Source organism: Lithobates pipiens, unplaced genomic scaffold, assembly GCF_037356315.1.
Source record: "Lithobates pipiens isolate NorthernLeopardFrog02 unplaced genomic scaffold, aLitPip1_a1.2 Scaffold_18, whole genome shotgun sequence".
Lineage (NCBI taxonomy): Eukaryota > Metazoa > Chordata > Amphibia > Anura > Ranidae > Lithobates > Lithobates pipiens.
In genome coordinates, this window is record NW_027507758.1 from 5,738,166 (window position 1) to 5,755,943 (window position 17,778).

Below are 17,778 nucleotides of genomic sequence, written 5' to 3' on the forward strand. Positions count from 1 at the left end.
AGTATCACATGACCCAGAGAGTGCACCAGTCCGACTATTGCAGGACGCGTCCCAGAGATCGCCATATACAGCAGAAAAAGCAGAAGATACTGGGATGGTGGTAACGGGAAGTCTCTCCTTTGGGGTACCCTTGAGTAGGCAGGAAGAGGAACAGGAGGAACCCCAAGCCAGGATCCGTCCAGCAGACCAGTCAACGTGTGGAGAATGGAGCCGAAACCAAGGAAGACCTAATATGATAGGAGATGAAGCCTTAGGTAAGACAAGGAAGGATATCCACTCCTGGTGGAGTGTCCCTACTGACATCTTAACAGGAATAGTCTGGAAGCGGATAGGACCCCCTGGGAGAACCGTGCCATCAATCGCCAAGACCACCAATGGTGTTGTAAGGGGCAAAAGGGTAAGTCTCATGGAGGATGCAGTTTCCCAATCCATGAAATTGGCAGCGGCTCCGGAATCAAGATGTGCTGAGACCGAACGAGAGGAAGCACCGACATGAAGCAACACAGAAAGGAGAAGACGAGAAGGTGAAGGTGATATTTCAGGGTCTAATACTCCACCTTCCAGATGTATTAGCCCTGAGCGTTTTTCTGGACGAAGAGAACAAGTGTCACGGAAATGACCTTTGGCCCCACAATAGAGGCATAGGCCCAGAGTTCTGCGCCTAGCGCGTTCCTCGGGAGATAACTTAGTCCAGCCCAACTGCATAGGTTCCTCGGTAGGCAGGGGGTGCTCCTCGAATCGAGGAGAAGGGACTGGGGGACTCAGGCTGCCTAAAGAACGGGGAGTGCTGGCGTCTTTTTTCCAGGGCCCTCTCCTGAAAGCGAATATCGATCTGGTTACACAAGGTGATGACACTATCCAGATCAGCAGGAAGGGATCTTCCCGCTAATTCATCCTTCACTCAAGAGAGGCCATGTAAAAAGGTTGCAACTAGGGCCTCATTATTCCAGCTCAATTCAGCTGAGAGGATACGGAACTGAAGAGCATACTGTCCCACAGAAGCGGCCTCTTGACGGAGACGTAAAAGAGCGCTAGCCGCTGAGGAGACACGACCTGGTTCCTCGAAGATATTCCGAAAAAGTTTCAAGAAATCAGACAGGCTAGAAACCACTGGATCATTCAGTTCCCACAGAGGGGCGGCCCAAGCCAACGCCTCGCCGGACAGGAGGGATATGATATATGCGACTTTTGCCCGATCGGACAGGAAGTTTTGGGGCTGAAGTTCAAAATGAATTGTGCATTGGCTGAGGAAGCCCCTGCAGGCCTTGGAGTCCCCAGAGAAACGGGACGGAGCTGGCAGTACTAATGAATGCGTGGATGCGACTGGTGCGATAGGTGCAGTCGCAGATAGCGGTTGAGGTTGTTGAACTGGGGGTCCTAATGAGGCCTGAACCTGTTCAAAACGGGATGCCAAATCCTGAAGGAATTGCATCACCTGCGTCTGATGCGATTCTTGGGTCTCAAGTCGCCGAACTAAGCTCTGCAATGGATCATCTGCAGGAAGCGGCACGTCAGCCGGGTCCATGGCTGATCAAACTGTCAGGTAACCTAGAGCCCAGGTGACAGGTGCACACCATAGGGTTGGGGGTGCACCGCTAGGCTGTGGACCCTACGGCTGACGGCTGCAGACGGGGGACAGATCCCACTGGGGTAAGAGCGTAAGATTCCCCGGGGCGCGGAATCTAAGAGCCAGCTGGTGTTCACCAGAGCTTCAAGTGGTGAAGATGGTCTTGGCTGCAACTGGCTCCAGGTCGCGACCCCCAGGGTCCCCCAGCTCACACCCACAGTAGGGAACAGGAGGATAGGGATGGTGAGGGACCAGCCAAAGTCGGGGCCACAAGCAGAACAGAATAGTCGGGTACACGCCAATAGGTCAGGGTCACAGGCAAGCAGGGATGGTCAGAACACGCCAAGGTCGGTAACGGAAATCAGTAGCAGAGCACACGACAGGAAACAGGAAGCTAATACACAAAGGAATACACAATGGTTGATCAGCACTGAGCCCTGCAGTGCACAGGTTTATATAGGGCTCCCTGATAGGGCCTGGGGTGGAGCCATGCTTAGAGGAGAGGTTATAAAAACCACCAGGTGGGAAGTAGCTGGCTTCTTAGTCTGAAGACATGAGGGAAGGTAAGCAAACACAGGAAGATCACTGCATAACCATGACATGCAGTTCAGCACTGTCATGCCGTCCCTACGCTGATGTCCTTGTGTCTATTGCTCCGGGACTCTCTATTCCTCCCTCTCAGATAAGTTCCCACCGACACCATTGATCTTTTTAGCTATCTGTAAGGAGGTAATTCTTCCCAATGACCACAAGTGTGAGGACCATTCTTCCCAATGACCACAAGTGTGAGGACCATTCTTCCCACTGACCACAAGTGTGAGGACCATTCTTCCCACTGACCACAAGTGTGAGGACCATTCTTCCCACTGACCACAAGTGTGAGGACCATTCTTCTCACTGACCACAAGTGTGAGGACCATTCTTCTCACTGACCACAAGTGTGAGGACCATTCTTCCCAATGACCACAAGTGTGAGGACCATTCTTCCCACTGACCACAAGTGTGAGGACCATTCTTCCCACTGACCACAAGTGTGAGGACCATTCTTCTCACTGACCACAAGTGTGAGGACCATTCTTCTCACTGACCACAAGTGTGAGGACCATTCTTCTCACTGACCACAAGTGTGAGGACCATTCTTCTCACTGACCACAAGTGTGAGGACCATTCTTCCCAATGACCACAAGTGTGAGGACCATTCTTCCCACTGACCACAAGTGTGAGGACCATTCTTCCCACTGACCACAAGTGTGAGGACCATTCTTCCCACTGACCACAAGTGTGCGGACCATTCTTCCCAATGACCACAAGTGTGAGGACCATTCTTCCCACTGACTACAAGTGTGAGGACCATTCTTCCCAATGACCACAAGTGTGAGGACCATTCTTCCCAATGACCACAAGTGTGAGGACCATTCTTCTCACTGACCACAAGTGTGAGGACCATTCTTCCCACTGACCACAAGTGTGAGGACCATTCTTCCCAATGACCACAAGTGTGAGGACCATTCTTCCCAATGACCACAAGTGTGAGGACCATTCTTCCCAATGACCACAAGTGTGAGGACCATTCTTCCCACTGACCACAAGTGTGAGGACCATTCTTCCCACTGACCACAAGTGTGAGGACCATTCTTCCCACTGACCACAAGTGTGAGGACCATTCTTCTCACTGACCACAAGTGTGAGGACCATTCTTCTCACTGACCACAAGTGTGAGGACCATTCTTCTCACTGACCACAAGTGTGAGGACCATTCTTCCCAATGACCACAAGTGTGAGGACCATTCTTCCCACTGACCACAAGTGTGAGGACCATTCTTCCCACTGACCACAAGTGTGAGGACCATTCTTCTCACTGACCACAAGTGTGAGGACCATTCTTCTCACTGACCACAAGTGTGAGGACCATTCTTCTCACTGACCACAAGTGTGAGGACCATTCTTCTCACTGACCACAAGTGTGAGGACCATTCTTCCCAATGACCACAAGTGTGAGGACCATTCTTCCCACTGACCACAAGTGTGAGGACCATTCTTCCCACTGACCACAAGTGTGAGGACCATTCTTCCCACTGACCACAAGTGTGAGGACCATTCTTCCCACTGACCACAAGTGTGAGGACCATTCTTCCCAATGACCACAAGTGTGAGGACCATTCTTCCCACTGACCACAAGTGTGAGGACCATTCTTCCCAATGACCACAAGTGTGAGGACCATTCTTCCCACTGACCACAAGTGTGAGGACCATTCTTCCCACTGACCACAAGTGTGAGGACCATTCTTCCCACTGACCACAAGTGTGAGGACCATTCTTCCCAATGACCACAAGTGTGAGGACCATTCTTCCCAATGACCACAAGTGTGAGGACCATTCTTCCCAATGACCACAAGTGTGAGGACCATTCTTCTCACTGACCACAAGTGTGAGGACCATTCTTCCCAATGACCACAAGTGTGAGGACCATTCTTCCCAATGACCACAAGTGTGAGGACCATTCTTCCCAATGACCACAAGTGTGAGGACCATTCTTCCCAATGACCACAAGTGTGAGGACCATTCTTCCCAATGACCACAAGTGTGAGGACCATTCTTCCCACTGACCACAAGTGTGAGGACCATTCTTCCCAATGACCATCACACTAATGTATCATGAGTTGTAGATTTCTAATTTTTAGCAGAGGGTTCCCCGAGACCGGAGAACTATTTCAAGGGTTCCTCTGTGGTGAAAAGGTTGAGAAAGGCTGATATACAGTATAACATGATACAGTTAGTAACACCCGTGTGCATCAAAGCCCAAGTGCACGTACACTGATATATAATGAGGTTCTCAAAAGAAAACGAGAGTTTGTAAGAAATTGAAGACCAATCCTCCTCATAGGTGATAGGATGGAAATAAAGTGCATCAAATCCTCTTCATAGGCAATAGTTACATAGTAGGTGAGGTTGAAAAAAGACACAAGTCCATCAAGTCCAACCCATGTGTGTGATTATATGTCAGTATTACATTGTATATCATGTATGTTGTGTGATTATATGTCAGTGTTGCATTGTATATACCTGTATGTTGTGTGATTATATGTCAGTATTGCATTGTATATCATGTATGTTGTGTGATTATATGTCAGTGTTGCATTGTATATCATGTATGTTGTGTGATTATATGTCAGTATTACATTGTATATCATGTATGTTGTGTGATTATATGTCAGTATTACATTGTATATCATGTATGTTGTGTGATTATATGTCAGTGTTACATTGTATATCATGTATGTTATGTGATTATATGTCAGTGTTGCATTGTATATCATGTATGTTGTGTGATTATATGTCAGTGTTACATTGTATATCATGTATGTTGTGTGATTATATGTCAGTGTTACATTGTATATCATGTATGGTGTGTGATTATATGTCAGTGTTGCATTGTATATCATGTATGTTGTGTGATTATATGTCAGTATTACATTGTATATCATGTATGTTGTGTGATTATATGTCAGTATTACATTGTATATCATGTATGTTGTGTGATTATATGTCAGTGTTGCATTGTATATCATGTATGTTGTGTGATTATATGTCAGTGTTGCATTGTATATCATGTATGTTGTGTGATTATATGTCAGTGTTACATTGTATATCATGTATGTTGTGTGATTATATGTCAGTGTTGCATTGTATATCATGTATGTTGTGTGATTATATGTCAGTGTTACATTGTATATCATGTATGTTGTGTGATTATATGTCAGTGTTACATTGTATATCATGTATGTTGTGTGATTATATGTCAGTGTTACATTGTATATCATGTATGTTGTGTGATTATATGTCAGTGTTGCATTGTATATCATGTATGTTGTGTGATTATATGTCAGTGTTACATTGTATATCATGTATGTTGTGTGATTATATGTCAGTGTTGCATTGTATATCATGTATGTTGTGTGATTATATGTCAGTATTACATTGTATATCATGTATGTTGTGTGATTATATGTCAGTGTTGCATTGTATATCATGTATGTTGTGTGATTATATGTCAGTGTTACATTGTATATCATGTATGTTGTGTGATTATATGTCAGTGTTGCATTGTATATCATGTATGTTGTGTGATTATATGTCAGTATTACATTGTATATCCCTGTATGTTGCGGTCGTTCAGGTGCTTATCTAATAGTATCTTGAAACGATCGATGCCCCCTGCTGAGACCACCACCTGTGGAAGGGAATTCCACATCCTTGCCGCTCTTATGCCCTGTACACACGGTCGGATATTCCAACCACAAAATCCGTTGGATTTTTCCCGACAGATTTTGGACGAAACCTGTGTTGCATACACACGGTCGCCCAAAGTTGTCGGAAAATCGGATCGTTCAGAACGAGGTGATGTAAATCACGTACGACAGGACTATAGAGAGGCCAGTAGCCAATAGCTTTCATCTCATAATTTATTCTGAGCATGCGTGGCACTTCCGTCGGAATTCGGAAATTCAAAAGTCCGATCGGGTTTTGTTGTGGGAAAATTTTAGATCCAGCTCTCAAACTTTTTCCATCGGAAATTCCGATGGAAAAAGTCCGATAGAGCCCACACACGAATGGATTTTCCGACAACATAATCCGATCGGACTTTTTTCCATCGGAATTTCTGACCGTGTGTACGGGGGCATTACAGTAAAGAACCCTCTACGTAGTTTAAGGTTAAACCTCTTTTCTTCTAATTTTAATTAGTGGCCTCGTATCTTATCTAACTCCCTTCCGCAAAAAAGTTTTGGATCATCTACATACAAGCAGCTGAATCAAACTTCACAGTGTTTTTGCATTTTGATTTTGTCATTTTGGGCTGTACAGTACAGTTTGGACTTTTTGTTATTTTGAGGATTTCAGCGCAACATTTTTTTTATGCATGGTAAACTTTGCCGGTCGGATAAAACAGAAGTGTCCTGCACTTCCTGGAACACACAATGATGTCAGCACGTCGCTCCGCCCTACACGTTTCGTCACATGATTTACCCTCCCTGTGACACATTGAAAGTCCCTCTTACATGAGGAGAGAGAGGGTAGTATATTGCAGTGTTCGGATTGATGGAATGGTGCCTCAAGGGGGGAGTTTAGGAGGATCCCGCCATTTTAAAAGTTTGGCTCTGGTAATGCTGGACTCTGTAGCTCCAGAGGTAATCTGCAGTAAAGGCTCATTCCCTCAGGGAACTACATCTCCCAAAAGCCCTTGCACCTCCCAGCAGGCTCTGGCATTTCCCAGGCAGCATTTCCCTCTTCTTCTTCTTTTCTCGGGTGGTGGGTGGGGCTTTTCCCTGGCAGCACACAGTCCTGCAGCAGTCATTGTCCTCTCTCCTCTCTCCTCGCCTAGCAGAGGAGAAGGAGAAAAGCTGCAGCCCTGGCTGTATGCGAGTGGCTGTCAATGACAGCCTGGTCCATGCAGCTGTAGTCCAGGGAGTGGCTTGGACTGTGATGAGGTATTCGCTAACCATAGTGGGAAAATGTACATGGAGGGAAAGGGAATGCAGCACAATGTAATAACACAAAGTTCCAACAAGGTGGCAACAGGCCTGTGTAGTACTACCCCTGCAGGGGCTGCTGATAACTGGCTCCCCTATTCCTGCAAAGCCAGGCAACACGCATTTTTTAACTTGCATCCGGATACAATAAATCAGTCCCTGGGCTTGTTTTTTGGTGTTTTTATTAGGGATAAGAACTTGGATGGGGTAGAGGGGTTATGGGATGGCCAATGTTACTAAAACAACAGATGAAGACAACTTCCTCCCTATGTACAGAGAAGAGATCCTGGACTCCTCTCCCTCCTGGACACAATCAGGATCAGTTAGAAAAAGTCCCTTGCGGACTAGAAGCTCTTAGTCCCCTTTGGAAAATAGCACAAAATGTTGACAAACCGCACACAAGAGTATCTCCTCTCCTCTGCAGAACTGCTCCCAGCTCCACTGCCTGCAGATACTACCAGACCCCTTGGCTGGTTGTCTACAGCCCACCTGGCTGCTCTGAAGATCTCCTAGGACAAGGAATAAAGGGTTAAGCGCATCGCTGTCCTTTGCTACATCTGGCAGTCTCTCCCCTTGTGAATCCCTGAGTGTACTGATGTACTCGCTCTGTCCTCCTTGCTCCCTGCTGCCCTTAGGCAAGATTCCTTCTCAAACCGGATGCTGAAAGGATTCTTCCCAGCCAGCCTGAGCTCAGCCTGGGGGGACCTAGGGGACCACTCCTAGGCCACCGGCAGCCTCCTTAGCACTCCATCAATTCAACTGCTGGCATAGCTCCACCATATTTAATGGCTGACCTAGCCACCCTGCCAAGACATGACATATGTAGGACTTCAGCCTAGATACCAGATAACCTTATCCCACTACCCGGGCACAAACCCTATAAACAAAAGACCCAACAAGGTGTGGAGTAAATGGCCAGCCGGCCTTTTATTAATAAAATATAAAGTTTGATACACAACTTCTTTGACTTTTAAACCATAACTTCAAAATCCTTTTAAATGGGTCATGAATAGGGGAAAACACCAACCAATGGTCACTGTGACAACTACCTTGAACTTTGAACTCTTGCCTCCAGTCGGAAACCCCGGACTCGGAGGCGGTACCCAACCAGTCAAGAGTGACCTACCCTTTTTTATCCTTCCAGGTTAACCCCTCTTAAAGAGGAAGTAAACCCTGATGGGTTTACTTCCTCTTTCATTCCCTGCAAAGGCAAAGCATAATGGACTACTATGCATCGCATCGCATCGCATCGCATCGCATAGTAGTCCATTATGTGTCACTTACCTGACACAGGAGCCAGCGATGTCACCGCTGTCCCCTGTAGTCCGGCGCATCCATCTTTTCGGTGGGGTCTCGCAGCTCCGCCACTGTCATTCGGCGGAGCCGCGATGACATCACTCCCGCGCATGCGCACGGGAGCCGACACGCGCGGCTGCTCCATTGTTGGAAATGCCGCGCTCAGTGCGCCTGCCTGTCTTCGGGCAAATATCTCCTAAACCGTATAGGTTTAGGAGATATTTCTTGGACCTACAGGTAAGCCTTAATCTAGGCTTACCTGTAGGTCAAAGTGGTTTGTAAGGGTTTACAACCACTTTAACCTGGAAGTACAATAACCACCCCCATCCTATGGATGGGTACTACATGTTCCATACATGTACCTCTCCTTCTCCTCTTCCAGCGACCCAAAAGACTGCCTCGTCCATGGAACGCATAATTGTAAACCCAAACCCTAATAATCAGGGCGGGTGGGTGGGAATTGCTTCCTCCACAGCTCCCGACTGACGTCACTTCCTCCTTCCCAACATATTTTTTGCCTGAGCGCCGCCCAGCCCCTAAAACACTCCCCTTATCTTAAAGCTGCAACCTGACCATCCTTAAGGCAGCGACTGTCATGCCATCCCTGCGCTGATGTCCTTTGTGTCTATTGCTCCGGGACTCTCTTTATGCCTGGGGATTGGCCGAGTTTCTTCAAGCATGCAGATCAGAACCACGGGGCCTCTGCTCACTAACTTCCAGAAGCTTCTGCAAGCTTCTAGATCCAGGGGGAGGTACCAGAGATCTAGATCTGTAGATCCATCCAGCCTGACCCGCAGTAACCCGACCCAATTACAGACTCACATAATGTACCATGAGTTATAAACCTAAATTGACCTACACTAACACTAGTAGCACACTAGAGGGTGCTACACCTGTATAAAACAGCTAATTCCGGCACAGCAATACTTTACAAAAGGTCTTGCCGAATACAGTCTCAGTGTTATAGAAGACACTCTAAAACTCTTACAGCGCCCCACAGAACCTGATGAAGGAGCAGGCTCAAGCAGTATGGATGCAAAGGCACCCAAAAGGCAGAAGGACCTCTTAGCTCATGTCATGCAGTCCCTACTCTGTCCCTCCACCACTGGAACCTTTCTCGTATGCTAGTCACACTCTCCCTCACTAGTATGTTTCTGACGCTGACCTAACCACTAGGCAAATGGGCGCCAACTGCAATGGGACAGTGGTATTTATTAGCACTGCCCACACTAAAGATGGCCAAAGAGATTATCCAGCACAGTAGTGTCCAACTGGATGGCTGCTTCCCTGATAACGCCTATCGGATGGCTGCTTCCCTGATAACGCCTATCGGATGGCTGCTTCCCTGATGATGCCTATGGGATGGCTGCTTCCCTGATAATGCCTATGGGATAGCTGCTTCCCTGATGATGTCTATGGGATGGCTGCTTTCCTGATAACGCCTATGGGACGGCGGCTTCCCTGATGATGCCCAATGCGATGGCTGCTTCCCTGATGATGCCTATGGGATGGCTGCTTCCCTGATAACACCTATGGGATGGCTGCTTCCCTGATAACGCCTATGGGATGGCTGCTTCCTTGAGGATGCCTATGGAGTTCCTCTGATTCTCCACCCCACCGTCATGGTGGTTGCCATAACAGCACCACCTGTGCCTGGGGTGGAACTACTCCTGCCTACATATATTCAGTATTGCAGACCAGGATCATGATACAGGGAGATTCCAGAATCTTCCAACCTCCACCATATATTCTTGTTTAGCTGTTCCTGACGAGCTGTATCACAAGATGTGTTCATAACTATACTTCGCTACGCTGTGTTAACGACACTCCCGATGGAATAAAGGATTTCTGCCGAGTTGGGTCATTTAAATTTATTGTATCCGTGTAGAGCAGTTATCTCGCTATAAGCTGTCTCCTCATTGATGGAAGAGAACACCCCAAAGTCCTCTTACCTTGTCATCTGGTGAGCAATATATCTCCATGCCACTCTGGACGTTGGCCAACTTCCAAGACGAAAGTATAAAGTCAAAAGCTCTGAATCAGCCATTTAAGCTCTACAGCTAACTTTTCCTTTCCTCGCATCATTAAAGTCCCCCCGGGTTTATTGTTCCACTAAATAACTCATTAACAGTAAGCTTTGTACTACGAGCAGACCGGCAGATGACAGCGGGAGAGATGTACGGATATCACACAACTTATTATCAGCGATGAAGCCGGTATCACGTCTAAACTTAATTAATAAAATAGAAGCCTGCGAAGAAAAATGAATGTCCATATGTAGCCACTGGACAGCAGGAGTGTTATGGGGATTAGGGAGATGTTTCTGCAGCTGGTGTGGAAAAAGGTTACTGCAAGCTAAGGAGAAAGGCCATGACACACTGTGTACAGGCCACCGGGGAACAACCATGATGGGCTGTGTACAGCCACCAGGGGAACAGACATGACAGGCTGTGTACAGCCACCAGGGGAACAGACATGATGGGTTGTGTACAGGCCACCAGGGGAACAGACATGATGGGTTGTGTACAGGCCACCGGGGGAACAGACATGACGGGCTATGCACAGGCCACCGGGGGAACAGAGATGATGGGCTGTGTACAGCCACCAGGGGAAATAGACATGACGGGTTGTGTACAGGCCACCAGGGGAACAGACATGACGGGTTGTGTACAGGCCACCGGGGGAACGGACATGATGGGCTGTGTACAGGCCACTGAGGGAACAGACATGACGGGTTGTGTACAGGCCACCAGGGGAACAGACATGACGGGTTGTGTACAGGCCACCGGGGGAACGGACATGATGGGCTGTGTACAGGCCACTGGGGGAACAGACATGACGGGCTGTGTACAGGCCACGGGGGGGAACAGACATGACGGGCTGTGTACAGGCCACCGGGGGAACAGACATGACGGTGTAAGAAACCATGAATCAGACCAATACAGAAGTACAATTAAATCACTCTTGTTTATTAAATAAAAAGGTAAATAGAGTAAGCATAGTCAAAGCATAGCCAGAGTCCAGTAACCGAATCGAGTAGTCAGCCAGGCCAGAGTTCAATAACCAGATTGGGTAATCAGCCAGGATAGAAGTCAGGGATCCAAGTAGAGCAACAGCAAGCAGGATAAGGAGCCAGAAGGGATGTCAGCAAGCCAGTCTTTAAACAGAACCGCAGGAGATGGTTTCTTGTGATGTGACCACGGTGAAGGCAGAGATGAAGTGAGCTGGACAGCTTTAAGTAGGCAGGTCAGACGAGCTGGATCAGGAACAGCTGGTAACTGTGGAGAGAGATGAGAGCTGGAAATTAGCTGACAGCTGAGTAGCCAGCCCAGAGAAGGAAGGGCTGAGCCATCCCTGACAGACGGGCTGTGTACAGGCCACCGGGGGGAACAGACATGACAGGCTGTGTACAGGCCACCGGGGAATGGACATGACGGGTTGTGTACAGGCCACCGGGGGAACAGACATGACAGGCTGTGTACAGGCCACCGGGGGAACAGACATGACAGGCTGTGTACAGGCCACCGGGGGAACAGACATGACAGGCTGTGTACAGGCCACGGGGGAATGGACTTGACAGGCTGTGTACAGGCCACCGGGGGAATGGACTTGACAGGCTGTGTACAGGCCACCGGGGGAATGGACTTGACAGGCTGTGTACAGGCCACCGGGGGAATGGACTTGACAGGCTGTGTACAGGCCACCGGGGGAATGGACATGACGGGTTGTGTACAGGCCACCGTGGGAACAGACATGATGGGCTTTGTACAGGCCACTGAGGAATGGTCATGACGGGCTGTGTACAGGCCACCGAGGAAACGGTCATGACGGGCTGTGTACAGGCCACCGGGGAAACGGTCATGACAGGCTGTGTACAGGCCACCGGGGAAACGGTCATGACAGGCTGTGTACAGGCCACCGGGGAAACGGTCATGACAGGCTGTGTACAGGCCACCGGGGAAACGGTCATGACAGGCTGTGTGGCTTTTGTGTGGTGCTGTTTACATCCAGGTAAATCGGGAAGTGATGTCAGGTCATTGCTTCCGGGTTACCGTAGCTGAGAGCCAATCAAAGCCAACCCAGGCTTTGTTTGGCTCTCCGACCAGCTGCCGAACATGCCGGCTGGGCGCTTAGGTCTCCTGGTGGGACCTGAGAAAGCCATTGAAGGTGGCCAGAGGGGCACATCCCGCTGCTTTAAAAGCAACCCAGTGGCTGTTTAGCCAACTGGCTGGCTAGTTAGGATTGTTTTTACATGGGAGCCGACTGCCGTCTCTAAAAAAAAAATTAAAAAAAAAAATGGTACTGGGGTGATGCCTGCAGCTGTATATCATCCCAGTACAACCACCCGAAATCCAGCGATGTTTGGATCAGAAATGGATATGCACAGGGCAGAAGGATCCAAAGAACGCACTTGCATCCTCAAACCCTACAGAACATGTGTGAAGCACTCGCCTACGGCAACTCAGATACACAGGGGCTTATTTATTAACAAATACTTGGATTCATCCCTCAGGCATTTGCTGGCAGATGGCAAAGATAAATTCATGATTTATTTATGTAGCGGTCTTCCCAACTTCCAAGGGCCTGATGGTGACCCCCCAGAGCCAGGGAGAACTTACATTCCTCCTCGGGGTGCAAGTTACTAGGCATAGTGGGTGTCAGTCACTTTTTGTAAAAATTAACAAAAAGAGTTTTATTTCTCTTAACAGGAACAGTGGGGAGAGAGGGGTAGGGCACAGGACACCCTTAGGCAAATGCAATAGCAATTAAGGCAAACACCGCAGACAAAAATAGAACTAGAATGACAGCAATACAGAACGAGGGCCTTTAAGCTGAATTCAGCAATCTGTATCTTGGAGCAACTGCTGTTTCCTATGGCAACAACTTCTCGGACTCTCAGCCACCCGCTGGATTCCACAAGCTTCACCCACAGCTAAGCGCTGTCCTTTCATTCATTTTTATGCTTTTTTTCAGAAATTTGAAAATTCATAAATTAAAAAATTTGCAATATGGAAATTCGGAAATCTGAAAATTCGGATTTTCAAATTTCCAAAATTTCTGAATTCTGAATTTTTCCGATGTCCTAATTTTGAATTTTCAGATTTTTGAATTTCCGGATTTCCACATTTTTGAATTTCCAAATTTTCACATTTCTGAATTTAACATTTTCAAATTCTGAATTTCGAATTCCGAATTTCCGAATTTCTGAATTTTCAAATTCCGAATTTCCAAATTCTCAAATTCAGAATTTTTTGGATTTTGGAAATTTCGAAAATGCAAAAATTTGAAAATCTTAAAAAAATAAAGAAAATCAGTAAAATTCGAAAAAATAAGAACTAACCAATAATAACTACCGTATTTATCGGCGTATAACACGCACCTCAAGTTTAGGAGGGAATTTTAAGGAAAAAAACTTTTAGGAGGGAAGTTTAAGGGGAAAAAAAAACAAAAAAAAAAACTTACATTTATATGCCCATCAGTGTCATCTGCAGCCTTGTCCACCATTGCAGCCTTGTCCACCATTGCAGCCTTATGCAGTCTTGTCCCCCATTGCAGCCTTATGCAGCCTTGTCCCCCATTGCAGCCTTGTCTATTTTATTTGCTATTTGTTCTTTATTTTTTTTAAATGCCGCCGCCAGCTTTCGGCCGCCTTCGGCCATTCTTGGCAGCTTTCGGCCGCCGAGAAAGGCCGAAAGCTGCCGAGAAGAGCCGAAGGCGGACGAAAGCTGCCGAGAAGAGCCGAAGGAGGCCGAAAGCTGCCGAGAAGAGCCGAAGGCGGGCGAAAGCTGCCGAGAAGAGCCGAAGGCGGCCGAAAGCTGCCGAAAGCTGCCGAGAAGAGCCGAAGGTGGCCGAAAGCCGCCGAGAAGAGCCGAAGGTGGCCGAAAGCCGCCGATAATGGCCAAAGGCTGCCGAAAGCCGCCGATAATGGCCAAAGGCGGCCGAAAGCCGCCGATAATGGCCAAAGGCGGCCGAAAGCCGCCGATAATGGCCAAAGGCGGCCGAAAGCCACCGATAATGGCCGAAGGCAGCCGAAAGCCACCGATAACGGCCAAAGGCGGCCGAAAGCTGCCCAGAGGCTCAGAATTTCGGGGGATCGGCGTATAACACGCACCCATGATTTCCCTCTGCTTTTAAGGGGAAAAAAGTGCGTGTTATACGCCGATAAATACGGTAACTATTAAATTATAGGCATTGGAATTTCCTTTCAAATTTGGCTGTTTGTGAATGTAACAAATACAAATTTATCTGAAGTTACGAACTATCCGAAATAACGAATGCCGCATCTAAAAAAATGGAATGGAACAAATTAATAATAATAAAAAGGTTTCATTATTACCATTGGTATTTATTATTAATTCGTTACGGTCCATTCGTTTAGATGCGTCACTCGTTATTTAAGATAATTCGTAACTTCGGAATAAATTTGTATTCGTTACATTCACTAATGCCGCATACACACGACCGGACTTTTTGACAGCAAAGGTCCGATGGAACGATTCCGTCGGACAATTCGATCGTGTGTGGGGCTCCATCGGACCTTTGCTTGCCAAAAATCCGGCAGACTTTAGAAATAGAACATGTTTTAAATTTTCCCACCGGAACTCCGCCGGACCGAGAAATCTGTTCGAGTGTATGCTAGTCCGACGGACAAAAACCAACGCGAGGGCAGCTATTGGCTACTGGCTATGAACTTCCTTATTCTAGTCCGGTCGTACGTCATCACGTACGAATCCGTCGGACTTTGGTGTGATTGTGTGTGGCCAAGTCCGTTCATTCGGAAAGCCCGTCGGAACTCGGCCGAAAGTCCGTCGGAAAGACCGTCGGACCTAGTCCCTCGAAAAGTCCAGTCGTGTGTACGCGGCATAACAGCCAAATTTGAAAGGAAATTCCAATACCTACCATATATACTCGAGTATAAGCCGAGATTTTCAGCCTCTTTTTTGAGGCTGAAAGTGCCCCCCTCGGCTTATACTCGAGTCATCGCCGTCTGACTGCTCGATCAGCGTATCAAGCAGACAGACGGCGGACATACTACAATTCGAAAGCCGCGCCTCCGCCTCCGCCTCCGCCTGTGATAGGCGGAACACTGAATTTCCCAGCAGCCTGTGTTCCGCCTATCACGGACATCGTCTCATCCTCGTCCGTAGTACGAGGATGAGACGATGTCCGTGATAGGCGGAACACAGGCTGCTGGGAAATTCAGTGTTCCGCCTATCACAGGCGAAGGCGGAGGCGCGGCTTTTGAATTTTAGAATGGCCGCCGAAGAGCGGCGATCCTGGCAAGGCACGGGACGGAGGCAAGGCAAGGCACGGCACGGGACGGGAGGGAGGCAAGGCACGACACGGGACGGAGGCAAGGCACGGCACGGGACGGAGGCAAGGCACGACACGGGACGGAGGCAAGGAGGCAAGGCACGGCACGGGACGGAGGCAAGGAGGCAAGGCACGGCACGGGACGGAGGCAAGGAGGCAAGGCACGGGACGGAGGCTCGGGACACAGGCTCGGGACACAGGTAGGCTGGACACACACACACACACACACACACACACACACACACACACACACACACACACACACACACACACATGGACACACACACACAGGGATGGATGGATGGAGACACACACACACACAGGGATGGATGGATGGATGGATGGAGACACACACACACAGGGATGGATGGATGGATGGAGACACACACACACAGGGATGGATGGATGGATGGAGACACACACACACAGGGATGGATGGATGGATGGACACACACACACACAGGGATGGATGGATGGATGGACACACACACACACAGGGATGGATGGATGGATGGACACACACACACACAGGGATGGACGGACACACAGGGATGGACGGACACACAGGGACGGACACACACACAGGGATGGACAGGCATGTCTCACCCTCGGCTTATACACGAATCAATAAGTTTGCCAGTTTTTTTGGGGGTAAATTGGGGGCCTCGGCTTATATTCGGGTCGGCCTATACTCGAGTATATACGGTATAATTTATTAGTTAGTAATAGTTATGTTATTATTAGTAAGGCCGCGTACACACGCGGGGACTGTTCGCCCAACTTTGTCCGCTGAACAGTGTTTCGGCGGACAGTCCGCTCGTGTGTGGGCTTTCAGCGGACAGTTTCAGCGAACAGTCCGCTGAACAAGGTTTTTCGGAATTTCCGAAAAACTGTCCGCTGAAACTTTGTTTCAGCGAACAGTCCCCTCGTGTGTAGGCTTGTTCGTCAAACTAAGTTCCGCGCATGCTCAGAAAGGATTTACACGCCGAAAGTTATAATGCAGTGTATAGGACGTCATATTTTTCGTCCCGTCGTACGTGCCGTTCACGTCATCGCGCACGGTTTCAGCAAACTGTTCGTTCGTCGTGTGTGGCCATGTCCGTCCATGCTAATTTTGAGCGGACTGTTTGCCGAAACTGTTTGACGGACAAAGTTGGGCGAACAGTCCCCGCGTGTGTACGCGGCCTAAGTTAATCACTTCAGCCCCGGAAGAATTTACCCCCTTCCTGCGTCGCTTTAACTGGCACTGCGTCGCTTTAACTGACAATCCTTTTTTTTCCCACAAATAGAGATTTCTTTTGGTGGTATTTGATCACCTCTGCGGTTTTTATTTTTTGCGCTATAAACAAAAAAAGAGCGACAATTTTGAAAAAAACTCATTATTTTTTACATTTTGCTCTAATAAATATCCCCCCAAAAATATATAAAAAAAAAAAAACATTTTATTCCCTCAGTTTAGGCAGATACGTATTCTTCTTTTTTAATTCTTCTTTTTTTTTTGGTGCCACCTATAAATGTAACCCCCTATGATATTTTCATTTATAGAATCTTGTCACCTGCACACATACCCCCCCCGCCCCCAGTGGGAACACCCTTTCCTGGGTGTCTCAGTTATGCCGCCTGCCACCCTTTTGTTGGTGAGTCGCACAGATTCAACCAAATACTCCAATGTTATGTCGTTATTGTTTTATCTTCACTGTCTTTTTTGATTCTCTGTTACTATAATTTTGTATTGAGTTTTCCTTAGATGTTTGGGTTGACGCCTCCTGAGGAAGCGGCAGTTGCCACGAAACTAGTCGAGGTCCACGTCTATACCAACACTAATTGTACCCCTACACGCTTGTGTGGGGGGCACTACCCAAGAATATTATTGTATTAGAATTTGTAACAATTGTTTGGATACTGTTGCTGTAATTTATGAATTTCTTTTATATTTTCCAATAAATGATATATATATTTTTTATTAATGTTTTTTCTGTGATATTGGGTACCGGAATAGTCCAATAAACTTTGGGTAATCAAGAGTTAATATGCATTTTGGAGTAGCCCTTGTTATATCTACCCACCTCTTCC